Below are 20,060 nucleotides of genomic sequence, written 5' to 3' on the forward strand. Positions count from 1 at the left end.
CAATGAAAGGGAACCAAGAAGGTGCTGAGTCAGGATTTTGGGCCAAATCTGATGGGCTCCAGAGCACTTGCACTGACCACTGCCCTGCACTGCTCCTAATGCCTACATCTCCCTCAGGACCCATGGTCACACTGTCATGGTCTGGGTAATGCTCACACTTGCATTGGGGCTCCCTTGTTGGTCCTCATAAAAGGAGAAAAACAGGCTATTTCAGCCCCAGACTCTGACCTTGTGCCTGAGGGTCGTTAGGTCTGACTCTTTGTGTTTTGTAGCTGGGTTTCCCTGATCCTCTGGGGGCCTTGGAGCTCACTCAACAATTTAAAATTTGACACATAATGATGGATCAGTCATGCTATGCCATACACTATGCAGGGCACTGAGATTATAGATATGGTGCCTGCCTGCAGGGGACAGAAGGAAAACAGATGATGGTCTTTGGGACGAAGGCCCTCCTGCTCTCTCATAGGGTGGAGTCCAAACCCAGTAAAGGAGACTCATAGAATCTCAGAGCTTGGCAATCTGTCCTTTTCTCCTGTTTTAGTTATCTATAGCTGCCTAAAAATATTCCCACGGCTTAGAGGCTTCAAACAACACATATCTATTATCTCACAGTTTTTGTGGATCTGGAGTCCAGGCAAGGTTTATCTTGGCCCTCTGCTTAACATCCCTTACTGCAGTCAAGAGGTCAGCTGGGGCTGTGATCTCATCTGAAGCTCAACCAGGAAGAGATCTACAGCTGTGGAAGGAGAGGGACAAAGGTACCCATTAGGGTCTTGCCTCAGCGGGAATAGCTAAAAGGTACCTTTATCGCTGGGAATACTAACCCCCATTGGCTTTTCTACAAGTTACCAAGCTGGAAGAGTATCTATCTTCCTTGTAGCCTTGACTTAACATTACAAAATATCCTCCACCAAATGCAAATTAAGGAACAATGAGATACCATTTTACACCCATTAGATTATCAAAAATGAACAAAATCTGATGATTTCAAGTGTTGGCAAGAATGTGATGAAATTAGAATTCTTATTTGTTGCTGGTGGGTTGGCAGTTGCTAGCGGATTAGAAGTTTGGAAATATCAAGCAGAACTAAAGATACATATACCCTATGCCTCAGCAAATACATTTCTACATGTATGTCCTAGAGAAGCTCTCACATGTATACACAGACATGCACAAAGATGTTTATTATAGTATTATTGATAAGAACAAAAAATTAGAAAACAATAACTGTCTCTTACTAAGAGGGTAGATTAATAAATGGTGGTTTATTTACAAATTAAATACTATTCAGCAGTTAGCGTGAATAAATTTGGTCTCAACATACATATAAAAAGGAAACCATGAGAGAAGAAGCGGATTGTTAAATTTTATACACATATGGGAGCACTTCCAGAATGGGAAAGGACCTCTGAAATCCTGCCTCTCCATAAAAGCAATGAGAACACTATAAAAAAATTTGTCAAAATCAACTTTTTGAGGACTCTGGAAATTAACTAAAGGCTTACAACAACCTAAAGATTATTTTTTTAATGGCTGAATTTCAGCGACAACAGTGAGCTTCGCAATGTTTTAACTTACCCTAATTCCATCCTCCTCCCCCTAGCAGCTGCTGGAGGGATCAGATGGGTTTAGAGCTCCCCAAAAGTCCCATCCCCAGAGAACTGTCATCATTTAACCAGTCTGGTGGCTTGCTGGAAAGCTCCATGCTTAGGACTTGTCTTTATCTGACCTGACTCAGAACTCACCCAGTTCTGTAGCCATGGCATTTGTCGAAAACAGTCAGTGGCAATTTTTTAACATCACAGTCACCCAAGGCAGTTTTACCGTTTAGGGTTAAAAGAGGCTGACCAGGGACTTCCCTGGTGGTCCAATGGTTAAGGATCCACCTTCCAATGCAGGGGGCGTGGGTTCAATCCCTGGTCGGGGAACTAAGATCCCACATGCCATGGGGCAACTAAGCCCATGCACTGCAGTGAAGGATCCCACATGCCACAACGAAAGATCCTGCATGCCGCAACGAAGATCCCACATGCTACAATGAAGATCCCGTGTGCCGCAACTAAAAAAAACTGATGTAGCCAAATAAAGAAATATTAAAAATACACATATAGGGCTTCCCTGTTGGCGCAGTGGTTGAGAGTCCGCCTGCCGATGCAGGGGACACGGGTTCGTGCCCCGGTCCGGGAAGATCCCACATGCCGCAGAGCAGCTGGGCCCGTGAGCCATGGCCGCTAAGCCTGCATGTCCGGAGCCTGTGCTCCACAACGGGAGAGGCCACAACAGTAAGAGGCCCACGTACGGCAAAAAAAAAAAAAAAATATATATATATATATATATATATATATATTTTAAATGGCATTTAAAAAAAAAAGAGGCTGACCAAACGACTAAAAAGAAAAACAAAAAAGAAAACAGAGCTATCAGCTGTCTGTCGGGGGCTTTGAAAAGCTCTGATATAAACCTGGGAATCTAGAAGGCCATGCACATATGCAAGACTATGTGTATGCTCAAGAAATACGTTAGAAGGCCCTTATGTCTCAACTCTAGCTGACCTTGAGGAGCTTTACAAGCAGAAGTGAAGGTTAAGGTATTTATAAAAACTGCCTGCCACAGCATGGAACCTATAGCCCAACACACATAAGCCTTCAGCAAAGATTGGGAGACTAACTGGTTCAAGGCATTTAAGAAAATCTCTGTTCAATAAAAAGCTGACCACTGGGGCTTCCCTGGTGGCACAGCTGTTAACAATCCGCCTGCCAATGCAGGGGACACGGGTTTGAGCTCTGGTCCAGGAAGATCCCACGTGCCACGGAGCAACTAAGCCCGTGCACCACAACTACTGAGCCTGTGCTCTAGAGCCCGTGAGCCACAACTACTGAGCCTACGTGCCACAACTACTGAAGCCTGCGCACCTAGAGCCCGTGCTCCACAACAAGAGAAGCCACCACAATGAGAAACCCGTGCATTGCAATGAAGAGTAGCCCCCACTTGCTGCAACTAGAGAAAGGCCACGCACAGCAACAAAGACCAATGCAGCCAAAAATAAATTAAATAAATAAATTTATTTTTAAAAAAAGCTGACCACTAAGCTAGCCAGGTAGAGATTTCAGTGACCATGCACAACAAAAATTAAAGACTTCACAGAGTAAGTACAGGAAAGTCACTAAACAAACAGTAACAACAACGAGCAGCAAAAGCGGGAGGAAATCTGATTTCTAGAGTTGCCATATTATGTTACTAAAAATGTCCTGTTTTCTATAAAAAATATTAGACATTCAAAAAACCAGGAATAGGGCTTCCCTGGTGGCGCAGTGGTTGAGAGTCTGCCTGCTGATGCAGGGGACACGGGTTTGTGCCCCGGTCCAGGAAGATCCCACATGCCGCGGAGCAGCTGGGACCGTGAGCCATGGCCGCTGAGCCTGCGCGTCCAGAGCCTGTGCTCCGCAATGAGAGGCCACAACGGTGAGAGGCCCGCATACCGCAAAACAAAAACAACAACAAAAACAAAAAAACTAGAAATATATGGTTCATACACAGGAATTAGTCCCTTGGAAAACCAAGACATTTGACTTACTAGACAAAGATTTTAAATCAGATGTTTTAAATTTGTTCAAAGAACTAAAATAAACCATGTCTAAATCATAAAAGGAAAGTATGAGATGAGGTATTGCCAAATAGAGATATCAATAAAGGGATAGAAATTATTTTTTAAAGATCCACATAGATATTCTGATGTTGAAAATTGCAGTGCCATAATCAGAATGAAAAATTCAGTGGAGGGACTCAAGAGCAGATCTGAGTTGGCAGAAGAAAGAATTAGCAAACTTGAAGACAGGTGAGTTGAGAGTATCCAGTTAGAGCAACAGAAAGAAAAATGAAGGTAAATGAACAGAGCCCCAGAGACCTGTGGTATACCATCAAACATACTAACTATGCATAATGGGAGTCCCAAAAGGAAAAGTGAGAAACGGGCAGAAGGAATATCTGAATAATAATATCGCAAATTTGATTTAAAACAAACTAATCTCACATCCAAGAAGCTTAACAAACTCCAAGTAGGGTAAACTCAAAGAATCCATATCTAGACACAGATATGTTACAGATAGCCAAACTTTCAAAAGGGAAGACCAAGAGAAAGTCTCGAAAGCAGAGAAAAGTGGCCCATCACCTCAATAAGATTAACAGTGTATTTCTCATCAGAAATCATGAAGTTTGGGAAGCAGTGGGATGACATATTCAGGATACCAAAAGGAAGACTGCCAACAAAGTATTCCATACACAGTATATCTATCCTTCAAAAATGAAGATGAAGGCTTCCCTGGTGGCGCAGTGGTTGGGAGTCCGCCTGCCGATGCAGGGGACATGGGTTCGTGCCCTGGTCCGGGAGGATCCCACGTGCCACGGAGCGGCTGGGCCCGTGAGCCATGGCCGCTGAGCCTGCGCGTCCGGAGCCTGTGCTCCACAACGGGAGAGACCACAACAGTGAGAGGCCCGCGTACCGCAAAAACAAACAAAAACATGAAGGTGAAATTAAGACATTGATATAAAAACAAAGAATATTTATTGCTAGGAGACCTGCCCTACAAGAAATACTTTAGTATTAATCATTCAGGTTAAAATGAAAGGAACCTAGGCATTAGCTTGAATCCACAGAAAGAAATTAAGAACACATGTACAGGTAATTACATAGGTAAATATAAAATAATGCATAAATGTATTTTTCTTTTCCTTTCTTATTTAAAAGACAACTGCAGGACTTCCCTGGTGGCTCAGCAGTTAAGTATCCACCTGCCAATGCAGGGGACATGGGTTCGTGCCCTGGTGCAGGAAGATCTCACATGCCGCAGGGCAACTAAGCCCATGTGCCACAACTACTGAGCCTGTGCTCTAGAGCCCACGAGCCACAACTACTGAGCCCACATGCCACACCTACTGAAACCCGCGTGCCTAGAGCCTGTGCTCTGCAACAAGAGAAGCCACTGCAATAAGAAGCCCGTGCACCACAAGGAAGAGTATCCCCCGCTCGCCGCAACTAGAGAGAACCCGTGTGCAGCAACGAAGACCCAATGCAGCCAAAAATAAATAAATAAAATAAATAAATTTATTTATTATTATTAATAAAAGACAACTGCATAAAATCATAAGTACTAACGTGTTGATGGGCTTATAACGTGAAAGATGTAATTTTTCTGTGTATTGTGTTCTGAGACAGCAATGCACAAAGGAGGCAGTAAAGAACAAGCTATATTGAAATAAAGGTTTTTTTAAATAAATTTAGAGAACGGGCTGAGTTTAGCATGGGCTTAGTTGCTCTGTGGCATGTGGGATCTTCGCGGACCAGGGCTCGAACCCATGGCCCCCGCATTGGCAGGCGGATTCTTAACCACTGCACCACCAGGGAAGCCCTGAACTAGATTGTTTTAAATGAAGGTGTTATATGTAATCCCCAGGGCAACCACTAAGAAAATAACTCAAAAAATATAGTAAAAGAAATAACAAGGGAATTAAAATGGTATACTAGAAAATATCTGTTTAACACAAAAGGAGGCAGTAATAGAGAAAAAGAGGTTAAAAAAAAAAAGGACATAGACTCATAGAAAACAAATAGAAAAATTACAGACACCTCATCTGTAATTACATTAAAATCTACCTTGTCGGTAATTCTATTAAATGTAAGTGAACTAAACATGCCACTCAAAAGGCAGAAATGAGCAGGGTGAATTTTAAAAATCCAACTATATGCTATCTATGTAGACACAGTTTAGATGCAAAGATACAAGTAGATTGAAAGTAAAAGGCTAGAAAAAGATATACCATGCAAACAGTAGCCAAAAGGGAACTGGAATGGCTATACAAATATCAGGCAAAATGGACATTAAGAAAAAAAACTGTACTTGAGACAAAGAAGGACATTTCATAATGATAATCAGGGCTTCCCTGGTGGTGCAGTGGTTGAGAGCCTGCCTGCCGATGCAGGGGACGCGGGTTCGTGCCCCGGTCCGGGAGGATCCCACATGCCGCGGAGCAGCTGGGCCCGTGAGCCATGGCCGCTGAGCCTGCGCGTCCAGAGCCTGTGCTCCGCAACGGGAGAGGCCACACAGTGAGAGGCCCGCGTACCGCAAAAATAACAAAAACAAAAACAAAAACGTAATGATAATCAATCACAGAGGCAACAGAGCCCTGAAATGCATGAAGCAAAAACTGACAGAAATGTGAGGAGAACTAGACTACTCAGCAATAAAAGCTGGAGACGTCAGTACTGTACTATCCAAAAGGGAGAAGATAAACAAAGAAATAGAAGACTTGAACAGTACTATAAACCAACCAGACCTCTTAGATGTCCGTAGAACACTTCACCCCAAAACATCAGAAACCATTCTTCTCAAGTGCACATGGAACGTTCTCTAGGCTAGACCATAAGCTAGGCCTTTGAAAAGTTCTCATTAAATTTTAAAGGATTTGATATGTAACTAAATAAACTTCCTATGAAGAAAAGCCCAGGCACAGGTGGCTTCACTGGTGAATTCTACCTAACATTTAAAGAATAATTAACACTGATCCTTCATACACTCTCCCAAAAAATAGAAGAAGAGAGAATACTTCCCAAATCATTCTATGTGGCCAGTATTACCAAGATACCCAAACCAAAGACATCAAAAGAAAAGTATAGACAAATATCTCTTGTGAATATGGATGCAGAACTTCTCAACAAAGCAAACTAAATCCAGCAACATATAAAGTGGATTATACACCAGGACCAAGTGGGATTTATTCCAGGAATGCAAGATCAGTTTAACATATTAAAAAACTAATCAATGTAATGTGTCATATTAATAGAAAAAAGGGGAAAAGCCATACAATCATTTCAATAGGTGCAGAAAGAGTATTTGACAAAATCCAACATCCTTTCATGATTTAAAAAGAACACTCAGAAACTAGGAATAGAAGGGAACTTCTTCAATCTGATACAGGGCATCTATGAAAAACCCCACAGCTAACCTCATACTTAATGATGAAAGACTGAATAATTTCTCTCTAAGATCAGAAGCAAGACAAGGGTATCCACTGTCACCACTTCTATTCAACATTGTACTGGAGGTTTCAGCTAGGGCAATTAAGCAAGAGGAAGAAATAAAAGGAAACCAGATTAGAAAGGAAGATGTAAAACTATCTCTGTTTGCAGATGGCATGATCTTGTACATAGAAAATCCTAAGGAATCCACAAATGCAAAAAGCAAAGGCAAAAAACTATTAGAACTTTAAAATGAGTTAAGCAAGGTTGTAGGATACAAGATCAATATACAATAATCAATTGTATTTCTATACATTAGCAATAAATAGTCTGAAAATAAAATTAAGAAAACAATTCCACTTACAATGGCAAAAAAAGGATAAAATACTTAAGGATACATTTAACAAAAGAAGTACAAGACTTGAATATTAAAAACTATAAAATGCCATTGAAAATTAAAGACCTAAGTAAATTGAAAGAAATCCCATGATTATAAGTTGAAAGCCATAATATTATTACGATGGCGATACCACCCAAATTAATCTACATATTCAATGCAATCTCTACCAAAATTCCAGCTGCCTTTTCCATAGAAATTGACGAACTGATGTTACTATTTAGATGGAAATGCAAGAGATCTAGAAGAGCCAAAACTCTTGGAAAAGAAGAATAGAGGACTTCCCTGGCTGTCCAGTGGTTGAGGCTCCGCACTTCCAGTGCAGAGGGCTCAGATTTGATCCCTGGTCGGGGAACTAAGATCCCACATGCTGTGCAGCACGGCCAAAAGAAAAAAGAAAAAGAAGAACAAAGTTGGAGGACTGACATTTCCCGATTTCAAAACTTACTGCAAAGCTAAAATAATCAGGACAGAGTGGCACTAGTATAAGAAGAGACATACAGATCAATGAAATCGAATTAAGAGTCCAGAAATTAACCTTTACATTTTGTTCAACTGATTTTCAACAAGGGTCCCAAGACAATTCAGTGGACAAAGGACAATCTTTTCCACAAATTGTGCCGGGACACATGTAAGAATGAAGCTGGAACCCTACTTTATACCATCTACAAAAATTAACTCAAAATGGATCAAAGGTCTCAACATAAGAGCTAAAACTGTAAAATTCTTAGAAGAAAACATAAGCATAAATCTTCATGACCCTGGACTAGGCAATGGTTTCTTAGAAATGACATGAAAGTAAAAGCTAAAGTGACAGGGCTTCCCTGGTGGCGCAGTGGTTGAGAGTCCGCCTGCCGATGCAGGGGACACGGGTTCGTGCCCTGGTCCGGGAGGATCCCACTTGTCGCGGAGCGGCTGGGCCTGTGGGCCATGGCCGCTGAGCCTGCGCGTCCGGGGCCTGTGCTCCGCGGTGGGAGGGGCCACAGCGGTGAGAGGCCCGCGTATCGCAAAAAAAAAAAAAAAAAAGATAGCCAGTAACAAGTATTGGCAAGGATGGGGAGAAATTAGAACCCTTATCATTGCTGGTAGCAAAGTAAAATGATGCAGACACTTTGGAAAACAGTTGAGCAGTTCCTCAAAAAGTTAAACGTAGAGTTACCATGTGACCTAGTAATTCCACTCCTAAGTATATACTGAAGAGAATTGAAACACATGTTCACACAAAAACATGTACACGAATGTTCACAGCAGCATTACTCATAATAACCAAAAAGTGGAAACAACCCAAATGTCCATCAACTGATGATGGGATAAACAAAATGTGGTCTATCCATACAATGGAATATAATTCAGCCATAAAAAGGAATGAAATATTGATACATGCATGCTACAACATAGGTGAAACTTGAAAACATTATGCTAAACTAAAGATCCCCAATGACCACATATATTTCATTTGTATGGAGTGTCCCAAATAGACAAATCCATAGAGACAGGAGGTAGACTAGTGCTTGCCAGAGGTAGGAGGGAAAGGAAAGGTGGGAGCAGGGGTGTGGTTGTTAATAGGTACGGGCTTCTTTCCGGGGTAATGAAAATGGTCTGGAATTAGATACTGTTGGTGGTTTTACAATTCTGTCAATATACTAAAAGCCACTGAGTTGTACACTTTAGAAGGATGAGTTTTATGATGTGTGAATTATATCTTTATAAAGCTGCAGATTTTTTTTTAAGCTGCAGATTTTAAAAGGGATAAATACCATGTAATACCATTTATGTAAAATTTTAAAAACATACAGGAACTGTCAATTGTTTAAAGTTACATACAAATGCAGTGAAAGTATAACAACATGCACGAGAGTGAAAGACCAAATTCAGGACTGTGGTTCTCTCTAAGGAGAGAAGGAAGGGAAGGGATGTGTTTGTTATGTTTTATATATATATATATTTTTTTCTGAGACACATCTGAGCAATTACGGGAAAATGTTAACATCTTTTAAATTGGGGTTCTGGGTAGATGGATGTCGGTTATTTTATGTTCTGTACTTTTTAATGTTTAGAAGCATTAATGATTGTAAGCTTTAGGGGGCAAATGAACCCTTCTATTTCCTAAGCCTGTAGCAGGTTGAATGGTGGCCCCCAAAAGATATTTCCACTTGTGGATGTGACCTTATTTGAAAAACAGGTCTTTGTAGATGTAATAAAGTTAAGGATCTCAAGATGAGATTATCCTGGATTGGGGAGGAGGTGCCTAAATCTGAAGACAAGCGTCCTTGTAAGAGAAGAAAAGAGAAGGCGGGGAGACGCACATAGAGGAGAAGGCCATGGGAAGACAGAGACACGTTTGTGGCCATTTGTTACAGCAGCCACTGGAAACTCATACACTGCCCGTTTCTTCCTGCTCAGCTGGCCCCTCCTTCTCCCAGGCACTGCCCCCACCATCCCGGAAGTCCACAGCCTTTCCTTTCTCCTCAGTTTCCCTCTTGCTCAGCCAAATCATCTTCCCCGCTGCAAGTAGAAAGGAGGGGTGACTTTGTGGCTATACCCAGTGGGGCCACATCACACGTGATCTAGGGGACCACGTTCACTGGTTTTGCTGGTGGGTTTGGAGGTCTCATCGCTCATCCCGCCAAACTCTCTTCACCCTTCTATGGCTGCTTCCTACTTCCTCCAACCCCTGCCAATGCTCTCGGGCCCCTTCTGCTCGGCTGCTTCCTGGCCTCAGCACCCCAGAGTCTCTGACACACCCGGACACGGGAGCAGACCTCTGCTTCCAGCTGCCGGCAGCCCGAATAATGCCTTACAATTAAAACAACATGCAAGATGAAATGCGATGAGAGCAAATGATCATTTAGCTATGTTCACATATATCATCTCACTTAAATTTATAAACTACGTTCTATTACTCTTCTTGTCTTCAGATGCTCAGAGAAGTTAAATAAGTTGCCCAAGATCATATAGCCAAGCTGAGCTGGGCTTTGAACTGGGACCTGGCTAATTGCAGACGTGCTGGGTGAGCATCCTGGCACAGCTGCTTGCTGGCTCTGTGAAATCAAACCTGTTACTGAACGTCTCTGCTGCTCCATCTCTGCATGTGTAAAAGAGGTAATAGTGGTCATTTCTGTCTCAGAAGTTTGTTGTGAGGGTTAAACGAGGTTTCTGTAGAAAGCCATCACTTGGCACCTAAGAAGTACTTGATAAATGTCAGACAGTATTCTCAATGTCAGTGATGGCTCTAGCAAACTTTTGGTCAGCATACATTTTACTCAGTTCAACACTCTGTGGGGAAATGGTTTTGTTTGGTTGGTTAATTTTTAAAAAACAATGGCTCCTTTTAATTTTATTCCGAGCCAACGTTATCTCTCCGAGTGGACCTAGATGTGCATTTCAGGTTTTCTGTTCACAGCCTGAAGTCAGGGTTGGTGCTTGTGGCTGTCTGTGCCCCTGTGCTCTGGGACTAAAGGGAAGGTTCTCAAAGGGGCTGGCTGTGAGTGGTGAGGGGCTCCGCTGTGCCGCACACCTTTTGCAGCAAGCTTGCTTCCTTGCAAAGTTGAAGATCTCCCAGGCTCTAAGGACTCTGTCAGAGGGAGAATGCCTTCTTCTCTGGCTTATTTGCTCAGGGTTTAAAAGGTATTTCTGGGCTTTGGCTAAGAGGAAGTTTAGCTTTCGAGCAAATCCTTGTACACTGGTTTTCTGTAAACATCTGAATGTAGTGTGTGCATCTTGGAGTCCAGTCTGCCTGGCTTTTCCCAGATTTGACGGCCAGTTAGGATGGAATGAAGTCAGCTTGATATTTGTAGAGTGACATCAGCCTTGACAAGCAGGTTCTAGATGTTACTGCTGGGGTTGTCTCCCCAGCACCGTACTGGGGACATGCAGGGAGGTAGATGAGGGTTAGTTAGCATGAGTATTGGGAAAGGATGGAGGATTAGGTGGCATGATTAAGACCTCCTTCCTGCATCACCATCCAGGAAGCTTCCCAGTGGTCCAAGGACCTCAGAGATGGGAGATTCATTTGGTCACTTCCACAAATATTTCCTGAAGACCTACTGTGTGCCAAGCCCTGCACTTGACACAGGGGACTCTACTTTTATGAAGCTTGAGTTCTGGCGTAGGTGAGTCCTTTCCCAAGGAAACCCTAGACCAGAATCTCATTATATCAAAAACCCTTCCAGTAATATCTGTATGAGTGAGGATAGTCTAGCTGCTGTAACAAACCCCCATCTCAGTGGGTACCCCAGTAACGGTTGAGGTGCACATTAAAGTCCAGTATGGCTCAGTGGGAGAGCAGTCACTCAGACATCTTCCAGTTCAGTGGTTCCACCCTCCCCTAGGGTCTCAGAATCTTCCATGGGATCCTCTGCATCTAAGCAGCAGATAGAGGCTCATGGGCTTTTTTCAGGGCCAGGCTTGGAAGTGACCCTCATCACTTACCCCACATTCCATTGGTCAGAATTCAGTGGCATGAACCTGCCTAACTGCCAGAGTTCATCTGTGTGTCTCAGAGAATGAGGACATGGGGTTTGGTGAGCACACGGCACTGTCTCTGTCACAGGATCTATGTGCCCACGACAATGTAAGGGTCCCAGAAGGAGTGTCCATGGTGCTGATGGTGAGTGTGGCCAACAAGAACGGGACACACATGCTAAGTGCCAGGCTCTCTGCTCACAACGAGGACAGAGTGTCTTCCGAGCCCAGACTGCCTGCTCTCCACCCAGCTCTTCTGGGTAATAGCCATGCCTCCTTGGGCAAGTTGCCCTGCTTCTCCAAAATGTAGTTTGCTCAGCTGGAAAACAGATGCTAATTGCAGTCCCGACGTCACAGGTTCCTGTGAAGAGCCAAGTGGGCTGGGAGTGGAGAAGCAGGTTGTAAGTCCAGTGTCTGCCACGTGGTCAACACCTTATAAATATGGGTCATGATAAGAGGAAGCTGGGCTTGACTTCCCTCAGCCACTTATGAGGTGTGTAATGACTGCGGCCAGACCACCTTGACCCCTTTGAGCTTCAGTCTCTGAATCTCCAAAACAGAGATAATAATCATCCCTGCCCCAGAAAACAGCGTCAGGATTAAAGGCATTAAGTAAAGCCTGCTTAATTTATTGCCTTATTTATTTTTAAAAAAGCTTAGCATCAGCTTGACACATAATAAGTGCTCAATGAGGATTAGCTATTATCATTATTATTGTCATTATTATTATTATTTAAGCCTTTTTACATATATTACCTCATTTAAGCCTCACATCTACTCCCTGAGATAGAAAACAATCAGTGAGTCTGCCCAATTGTGTCTGTGAGAGATGATTATGTGCTCTGGGAATAAATGAATGAATGCAAGGAGGAATGAATGAACCACCACAATAACCTGTCTTCTGCGGCAGTAGGTGCACAGTCTCCACTTCTCAGAGCAATGGTGAAGTCTGCCAAAATGAATTAACTTTCCCACATCAATGACTCATTTGGCAGGAATAACAGCCTTGCAAACCGAATAGAGAATGGAGGGGGGGAGGCCACAGGGCCGAGGGTGGGATGGGAATAGGAGCTCTGTGATGACTCAAGATAGAAGAAGCAGCTTTTCGTTCTCTCGCTCTCCCTCTCTCTTCCTTTTTAACCAAAAACATATTATCAATATATAAATGTGTACGTTTAAACTTTTGAAGTGGGGGACGTAGAGGCTCCAAGCTATCGAGTGGCTTTGGATCTCAGGAGCAAAGAAGGGGGCTTAGATACAGCGTCGTCAACCCCTTGCTGGGTGGTTGAGGGTCCAGGGATCACCATGGCTACATCGTGTGTGGCCAGGACAGGCCTCCAGCCAGTGTTCCTTCCTTATCCCAGTGGCTCTGGGTGAGTCCTGGGTCTCCTCGGACACTTGCCCTTGCCCAGCCATTCTCACACCCTGCTATTCTCACACCCTGCTCACGCCTCCTTCAGTGGCTGGGGAAGCTTTAGGGCAGAGGGACGAAAGATCAAAGACTGAGACCACAGGTCCTAGAAAAGAAGGGACTTAATTACCTTCTTCTCGTCCAAGGCGGGGTTATGAGGAGGCCTCTAGGAGCGGTTCTGCCTGTCTCCTAGAAACCAGGCCAGAGGCAGCAAGCCTAGGATAAAAGAGATTGACGACAGACACAAAAAGGAACTTTTTGATCTCTGCAGTGATGACATTCTACCTGAAACGTGGCTCGGACGGGCCACTCAAACTTTCTCCAGCTCCCAGCTGCCTGCAGTACACAATCCATTTTAGACTTGTGGTTAAGACCATGGGCTTTGGGGTCAGAGAGACCTTGGTTGCAATCAGTGCTTGGGAAATTCACTTAACTTTCCCAGCCATTACTCTGTAAAATGGTGTCTTCTTTTGCTAGGGCTGCCGTAACAAAGTACCACAAACTGGGTGGCTTAAACAACAGAAATGCATTGTCTCACAGTTCTGGAAGCCAGAAGTTGGAAATCAAAGTGATGGCAGGTTTGCTTCCTTCTGCGGGCTGTGGAAGGAAGGATCTGTCCCAGGCCTCTCTCCCTAGTGTGTAGTTGGCCATCTCCTCCTTGTATCTCTTCCTACTGCCTTCCTTCTATGTGTGTCCAAATTTCCCCTTTTTATAAGGACACCAGTCACATTGGATAAGGTCCCACCCTAATTACATCATCTTATCTAATTACATCTTTTTAAAAAATTAATTAACTTATTTGTTTTTGGCTGCGTTGGGTCTTCGTTGTTGCACGCAGGCTTTTCTCTACTTGCAGCCAGTGGGGGCTACTCTTCATTGCGGTGCGCGGACTTCTCACTGTGGTGGCTTCTCTTGTCATGGAGCACAGGCTCCAGGTGCGCAGGCTTCAGTAGTTGTGGTGCATGGGCTTAGTTGCTCCACGGCATGTGGGATCTTCCTGGACCAGGGCTCGAATCCGTGTCCCCCTGAATTGGCAGGTGGATTCTTAACCACTGTGCCACCAGGGAAGTCCTAATTACATCTGCAATGACCGAAATAAGATCACATTCTGAGGTACTTGGCAGGGGGGCGGGCAGGGGAGTAGGACTTCAACATATGAATTTGGGAAGGACATAATTCAACCCATAAAAAATGGGTAGCAGGTAGAACCTATCTCATAGAGTGGCTGCAAAGAGTGAATGAGATTATGCATGTGAAGTGCTTAGCCCAGAGCCTGGGGGGTTGTAAGTGTCCCCCAAAAATGTGACCTAAGATAATCATCATTATGGTCGTGGACACTCTTGGTCACTTGCCCAATGACCCCTTCTGTTTTCTTTCTTGATAAATTCCCCTGATGTTGTTCAGATAGCAGTCGGTCCAGGCCCAGTAATGGGTCATGTCTAAATTAGAAAAAAAAAAAAAAGGCAGTGTTTCTCTTTGCCAGTAATTTGTTTAGAGGTAGGCAGGTGACCTAGTTCTGCCCAAATAGATATAACAAGAAGTCTTCTATGGGAGTGGTCTTGGAAAGATTTTCTTTCCCAAAGGAAAAAGAATTGCCTAAGAATAGCACATGTAAAAACTCAGTGAATACCTATCAAATGAATGACTAAAAGAGGCTTTAATAAATAACAGAAACCCAATACAAAATGAGTTAAGTAGTAAACAGTATTTATTAGATTATACAACTAAAAATTCCCCAGGGAAAGTTTCAGGCAAGGCTGGATCTAGGGGCTCACACAGTGTCATCAGGCCTGGAATATCTATCTCATGGTGCTAATATTATTTCATTCTCAAGTAGATCCTCTTCACAAGGTAGTCTTTGGCAGCTCCCAACTCTGAGACCAATGGACAGAGCATCTCTTCCCCCTCTGATCTTATAATAGTGCCAGGATTAATCCTAACCCTCACACTAAATCACATGGACAGCCCTGAACTAATCATTGTAGCTGGGGGAATGCAATGCTCTGGTTGATTAGAGCATGTCTACCCTGTCTTAGTTATCTATTACTACATAACAAATGACCCCCAAACTTAGCAATTTAAAACAGCCCACATTTATTATCTCATAGTTTCCAAGGGTCAGGAACCTGGGCACAGCTCAGCTGGGTCCTCTGCTTCACATTATCTCACAAGGCTGCTATGAAGGTGTCAGCCCTGGGTCCACAGTCTCATCTGAAGGCTCAACTGGGAAAGGATCCACTTCCAAACTTACTCAGTGGTTGTTGTCAGGGCTCAGTCTTTTATAGGATGTTGGACTGAGGGCCTCAGACTTTCACTGACTGTTGCCTTGGCTGCAGGTTGCCCTTAGTTCCTCACCACACGGTGGCTTATTCATCAAAGCATGCAATCTGAGAGGGAACTAGAGATCGACTGCTAGCATCACAGAAATCACAACCGTTTGTAACTTAATCACAGACATGACATCCATTACTTTCACTGTATTCTATTGATTAGAAGCCAGTCATTAGGTTCAGCCGACACTCAGGAGGAGGGGATCATACAAAGGTGTGAACACCAAGAGACAGGGACCATGGGGTGGGGGACAAGGGGGGATCTTGGAAGTCTGTCTACCACACACCTGTACAAGCCAGAGGTGAAATCAGTTCCTCCTGAACTATGGGGCTGGAGAGTGGAGGGAGTAATCCCCCCAAGGAATATTGGGGTGCTTTTACCAGAAGAAGGGAGAAGGGGTCCAAGATGGACACAACAGCAAAGGCCTCTGCAAAGCAACTGAGGACATGTGTGGTGAACACCAAGATCAGGATAAGCGTTATCTACCTGGCTTGTTTCTGAAAGGTTGTACCGTTTACCCTGAATGAAAAATGTCTGGCTCACCACATCCTCATCAGCATTGACCACTACTGGGTTTTCTTTTTCCCCCTTAACTTTGCTAGCTTGAAAGTCTAGGGACTTCCCTGGTGGTCCAGTGGTTAAGACTTCACCTTCCAATGCAAGGGGTGTGGGTTCGATCCCTGGTTGGGGAGCTAAGATCCCACATGCCTTGCGGCCAAAAAACCAGAACATAAAACGGAAGCAATATTGTAACAAATTCAATAAAGACTTTAAAAATGGTCCGCATCGGGTTTCCCTGGTGGCACAGTGGTTGAGAGTCCGCCTGCCGCTGCAGGGGGCACGGGTTCGTGCCCCGGCCCGGGAAGATCCCACATGCCGCAGAGCGGCTAGGCCTGTGAGCCGTGGCCGCTGGGCCTGCGCGTCTGGAGCCTGTGCTCCGCAACAGGAGAGGCCACAACAGTGAGAGGCCTGCGTACCCCCCGCAAAAAAAAAAAAAAAAAAAAAAGGTCTGCATCAAAAGAAAAAATCTTAAAAACAAACAAAAAAAATCTATACAAATGATTTCCAAGTGTTGTTTGAGGTTGCCTCTCTTGAATAATAGTTGTTGAATTGCCCTCCAGATTTGTTAAATACCTGCATTTCCTCTCTCACTTTTCCTCAACCATTTAGTATAGGGTTGCCTTCGAAGCCCCAACAAGATTATAAAATTCCCAGGAGCAAGCATCTGGTCTCTCCAAGGGCAACCAAGCCAAGGTCTCTGCCCTCCTAGACACAGAACAAATGATATTTACCAACCGATGAGTTTCAGGCTTTTCTGATATTTGCTGAGCTCATGATTCTTTCACAAGAGGGACCTTGAATCTACATAAAAATACATGTGTAACTGAAAGAAGCAACAAACTGTGCGGGGTCCACAGAGTTCAGAAGAACTGCAGTTGCAGTCTGCGATTAATAACATTAATTTAGGGCTTCCCTGGTGGCGCAGTGGTTGAGAGTCCGCCTGCTGATGTAGGGGACACGGGTTCGTGCCCCGGTCTGGGAAGATCCCACATGCCATGGAGCGGCTAGGCCCATGAGCCATGGCCGCTGAGCCAGCACGTCTGGAGCCTGTGCTCCGCGACGGGAGAGGCGACAACAGTGAGGGGCCCACGTACCGCAAAAAATAAATAACATTAATTTAACACCACACCTCATCATTTGAAGATAGTGGGTGGGAATTTTGTTTTGTTCTTGGGATAAAGGAAAGATTAATTTTTAAGGCTTCTTTAAGTAACCCTCAAAGAGACGCTAGAGATGAAATTACCTTTAATTGGCCAACTTAGTACTAGTTCTTGAAGGCTCAGGTGAGTGGAATGTGATTTCAGTCTGTTGAAAACTTGAGCTTGTCCTTTTTTGTCACTTTCTCTCCCTCCTTTCCAGGCCAAGGATTTACCTACCACTCTTCTCTCTGAATCAGAGACCTTCTGCATGGCTGGCATCTCCCACCGCCTTCAGATTTTACTCACCAAACACAAGGCAGTACCTGGAGGTTGGGGTAGGTTGGAAAGGAGTGAGCTTCTGGATTTTTTTCCTATCTTCAGTAGACATGAAGGTGTATCAGTGCAGTGGAAATGGCATGAACTGGGATCTTATCCCAGCCCCATCACTTTCTAGAAGTTGACCTTGGGCAAATCACTTAGCATCTCTGAGCCTCCACTGCTTCATCTGTTCAAAGGGGATGATTAGTACCTACCACAAAGGTTGTGATCAGTGGTATGCAGGTAAAATTTCGATAACTGACTTCCCAGAGGAAACCCCTGATTTGCAGCATTTGCCAATTACAATGGTGTAAATAATTCCGCCATGGCCAGTTTCAAGCTCCCAAAATGAAGTCACTGAATACAGAGTTGGGAAAAGATGTGTAGATGTACAATAGCAAATACCATATAGTATTTTCACCATACAGACATAATAGACATAAAAAAATCTCAAGAGCATAGATAATAGAATAATGCAGTCAGTTGATTAAGTGAGGAGTTTTGAATACTTATTTCCTTTGTTTTTAATAGAATTTATTTAATTGTAAATTTATATAATTTCTTTTAAAAAATGATAGCTGTGCTTCTCTGCTCTCTCAGAGTCTATACCCTAGGGGACATGGGGACCCAAGGCTGAGAGAGGGGGAGAAGTCTGCAGGTAACCGAAGTACAGGATGGCTTATTGGGAAATTTAGGACCCAGAATGTGAAGTCGAACAGAATTGTTTTCAAACCCTGCCTCACTGGGTGGGTGACCTTGGGCAAGTAGCTCATTCTCTCTAAAATAATCCTGTCGCATAAAATAATTATTTTACGCTCATCTGTAAAATAATCCTCTTCTCTTGGGGTTACTGCCAGGTCTAAATGAGGTAACGTAGGAAAGCTTTTAGCACAGTGCCTGGCACATAGTAACAGCTCAATAAACTTTAGATGCGCTCATTAAGAATGCGATAATTCTGCTAATGGAAAAGTGTGAACTTCACATCAGGAGCCTGACAGAGGGACAGATCAAGGAGCTGGGTTCAAGCCAGGCGTGAGCAAGCAGGCAAGGGCTGTAGTTTGAGCTGGAAGATTGGGAGGGGGTTGCCTTGGGCTAATGGGCAGCCACACCCTTAAAAGAAAAAAATACCCAGATAGGAACTTGGAGGCTGCCCCTTGCTTTGGATGTTCTCTGTCTGGGAACAAGGGTCAGGAGGGCAAATCAATGAGCTTAAAAAGTAAGAGCAGGTAAACGATGTGAGGCCCTGTCTGCCTTCCTCACCGGGTGGGCGGCAGTTGTGGGGCCTGGCAGCCCACCGCCGTCAGCCTGGAGAATTGTGAACTCATGGTGGTGAGGACAGGAGCCTCCACCACCGGCAGGGCATCAGCCAGAGCTGAACTTGAGAAAAGATCTGTCGCTCGGATAAGGAACAGATTGCGCTGCTCAACCCAACCTGTCCTTGTCGCCAGTGACCCAGCCCAATGTCCCCTCTGGCTCAGAAATGCCAGGACACTGGGAGGTGACCAGCTCACATCCGCAGAGCTAAAACTGGGGTACCTGGGACTCTCTCTCCAGAGCTCCCCTACCTGGAGATGGTCTGGGCGGTGCCCACAGGAACTTCGTGGCTCCTGTCCAGACAGGAGGAATTGGCTGGCAAGTGTGACTCCCTGCAAAGGGCTGTGAAGATTCCTAAAGAGCTGTGTGCACCAGCTGCCTCGCCCTTCCAGTCTGAGCCTGGGTTTTTCTTAAACAAGAAATTACCAGTTATCGTTCACTCTGAAGCTACACCCAACCGGCTCGTCCACTTGGCTGGCCACCTCTGATCTGCCAACAGATGCAGCCATTACTCACGTGGCTACCCCCCAACTTCCTCTTTCCGAGCTGCAAATACGGTAACAATAGCTTGAACCAAGTGCCACGCATTTCTTGGGTCAACTCATTTAATCCCCACCACAACCGATGAGGTAGGTTTTAATCTATTATCCCCATTTCATAGATGAGAAAACTGAGCATCCAGCTAGTAAGCGGCTAAAGCCAGGATTTACACCCAGATCTGTGCGGCTCCACAGCCCACTTGCTGCCAGTAGCCCAGAATGCCCTCTGTTCCTCTGATAAGTTACGCCCAGGGCAGGCCAGGACTGGGGTGAGGCAAGCAAAATATAAGGAGACACTCACTCTCAGGTTCATGCCAGCCGGGACTGGGCCCTGGCACGACCCCGAGAGCAAGTGCCTCCTTGAATTCTAGGTCCTGGGCACCTGCCCCAGCCCTGCCTCTAGGTAAATACCCAGGTTTAGTAGCAAGGTCAGGGCAGCTCCTGGACAGGAAGACCAGCTGTGACCAGAATTTCTTTCTCTCACAATTACACTGGTGGAATTTTCAGACCCCACCCCTGCCCCCGCCCCCGCCCCCGCCTAGGGACTCCAGCCTAGGAAAGGATCCCTGAGATC

At 44.6% G+C, this 20,060-nt stretch overlaps 1 protein-coding gene across 1 annotated transcript in view; it reads left to right on the forward strand.

Annotated features, from left to right (window-relative positions):
- SPRING1 (SREBF pathway regulator in golgi 1) overlaps nt 1–17,562 on the forward strand; it is a 258,918-nt gene extending 241,356 nt beyond the window's left edge. Inside the window, exon 6 of the mRNA XM_082668352.1 lies at nt 17,536–17,562. The gene's annotated coding sequence lies outside the window, so the exon portion shown is untranslated. The remainder of the gene's footprint in view (nt 1–17,535) is intronic.
- Nucleotides 17,563–20,060: the final 2,498 nt, after the last annotated feature.

The sequence above is a fragment of the Grampus griseus genome (assembly GCF_964374135.1).
Source record: "Grampus griseus genome assembly, chromosome: 12".
In the NCBI taxonomy this organism is placed as follows: domain Eukaryota; kingdom Metazoa; phylum Chordata; class Mammalia; order Artiodactyla; family Delphinidae; genus Grampus; species Grampus griseus.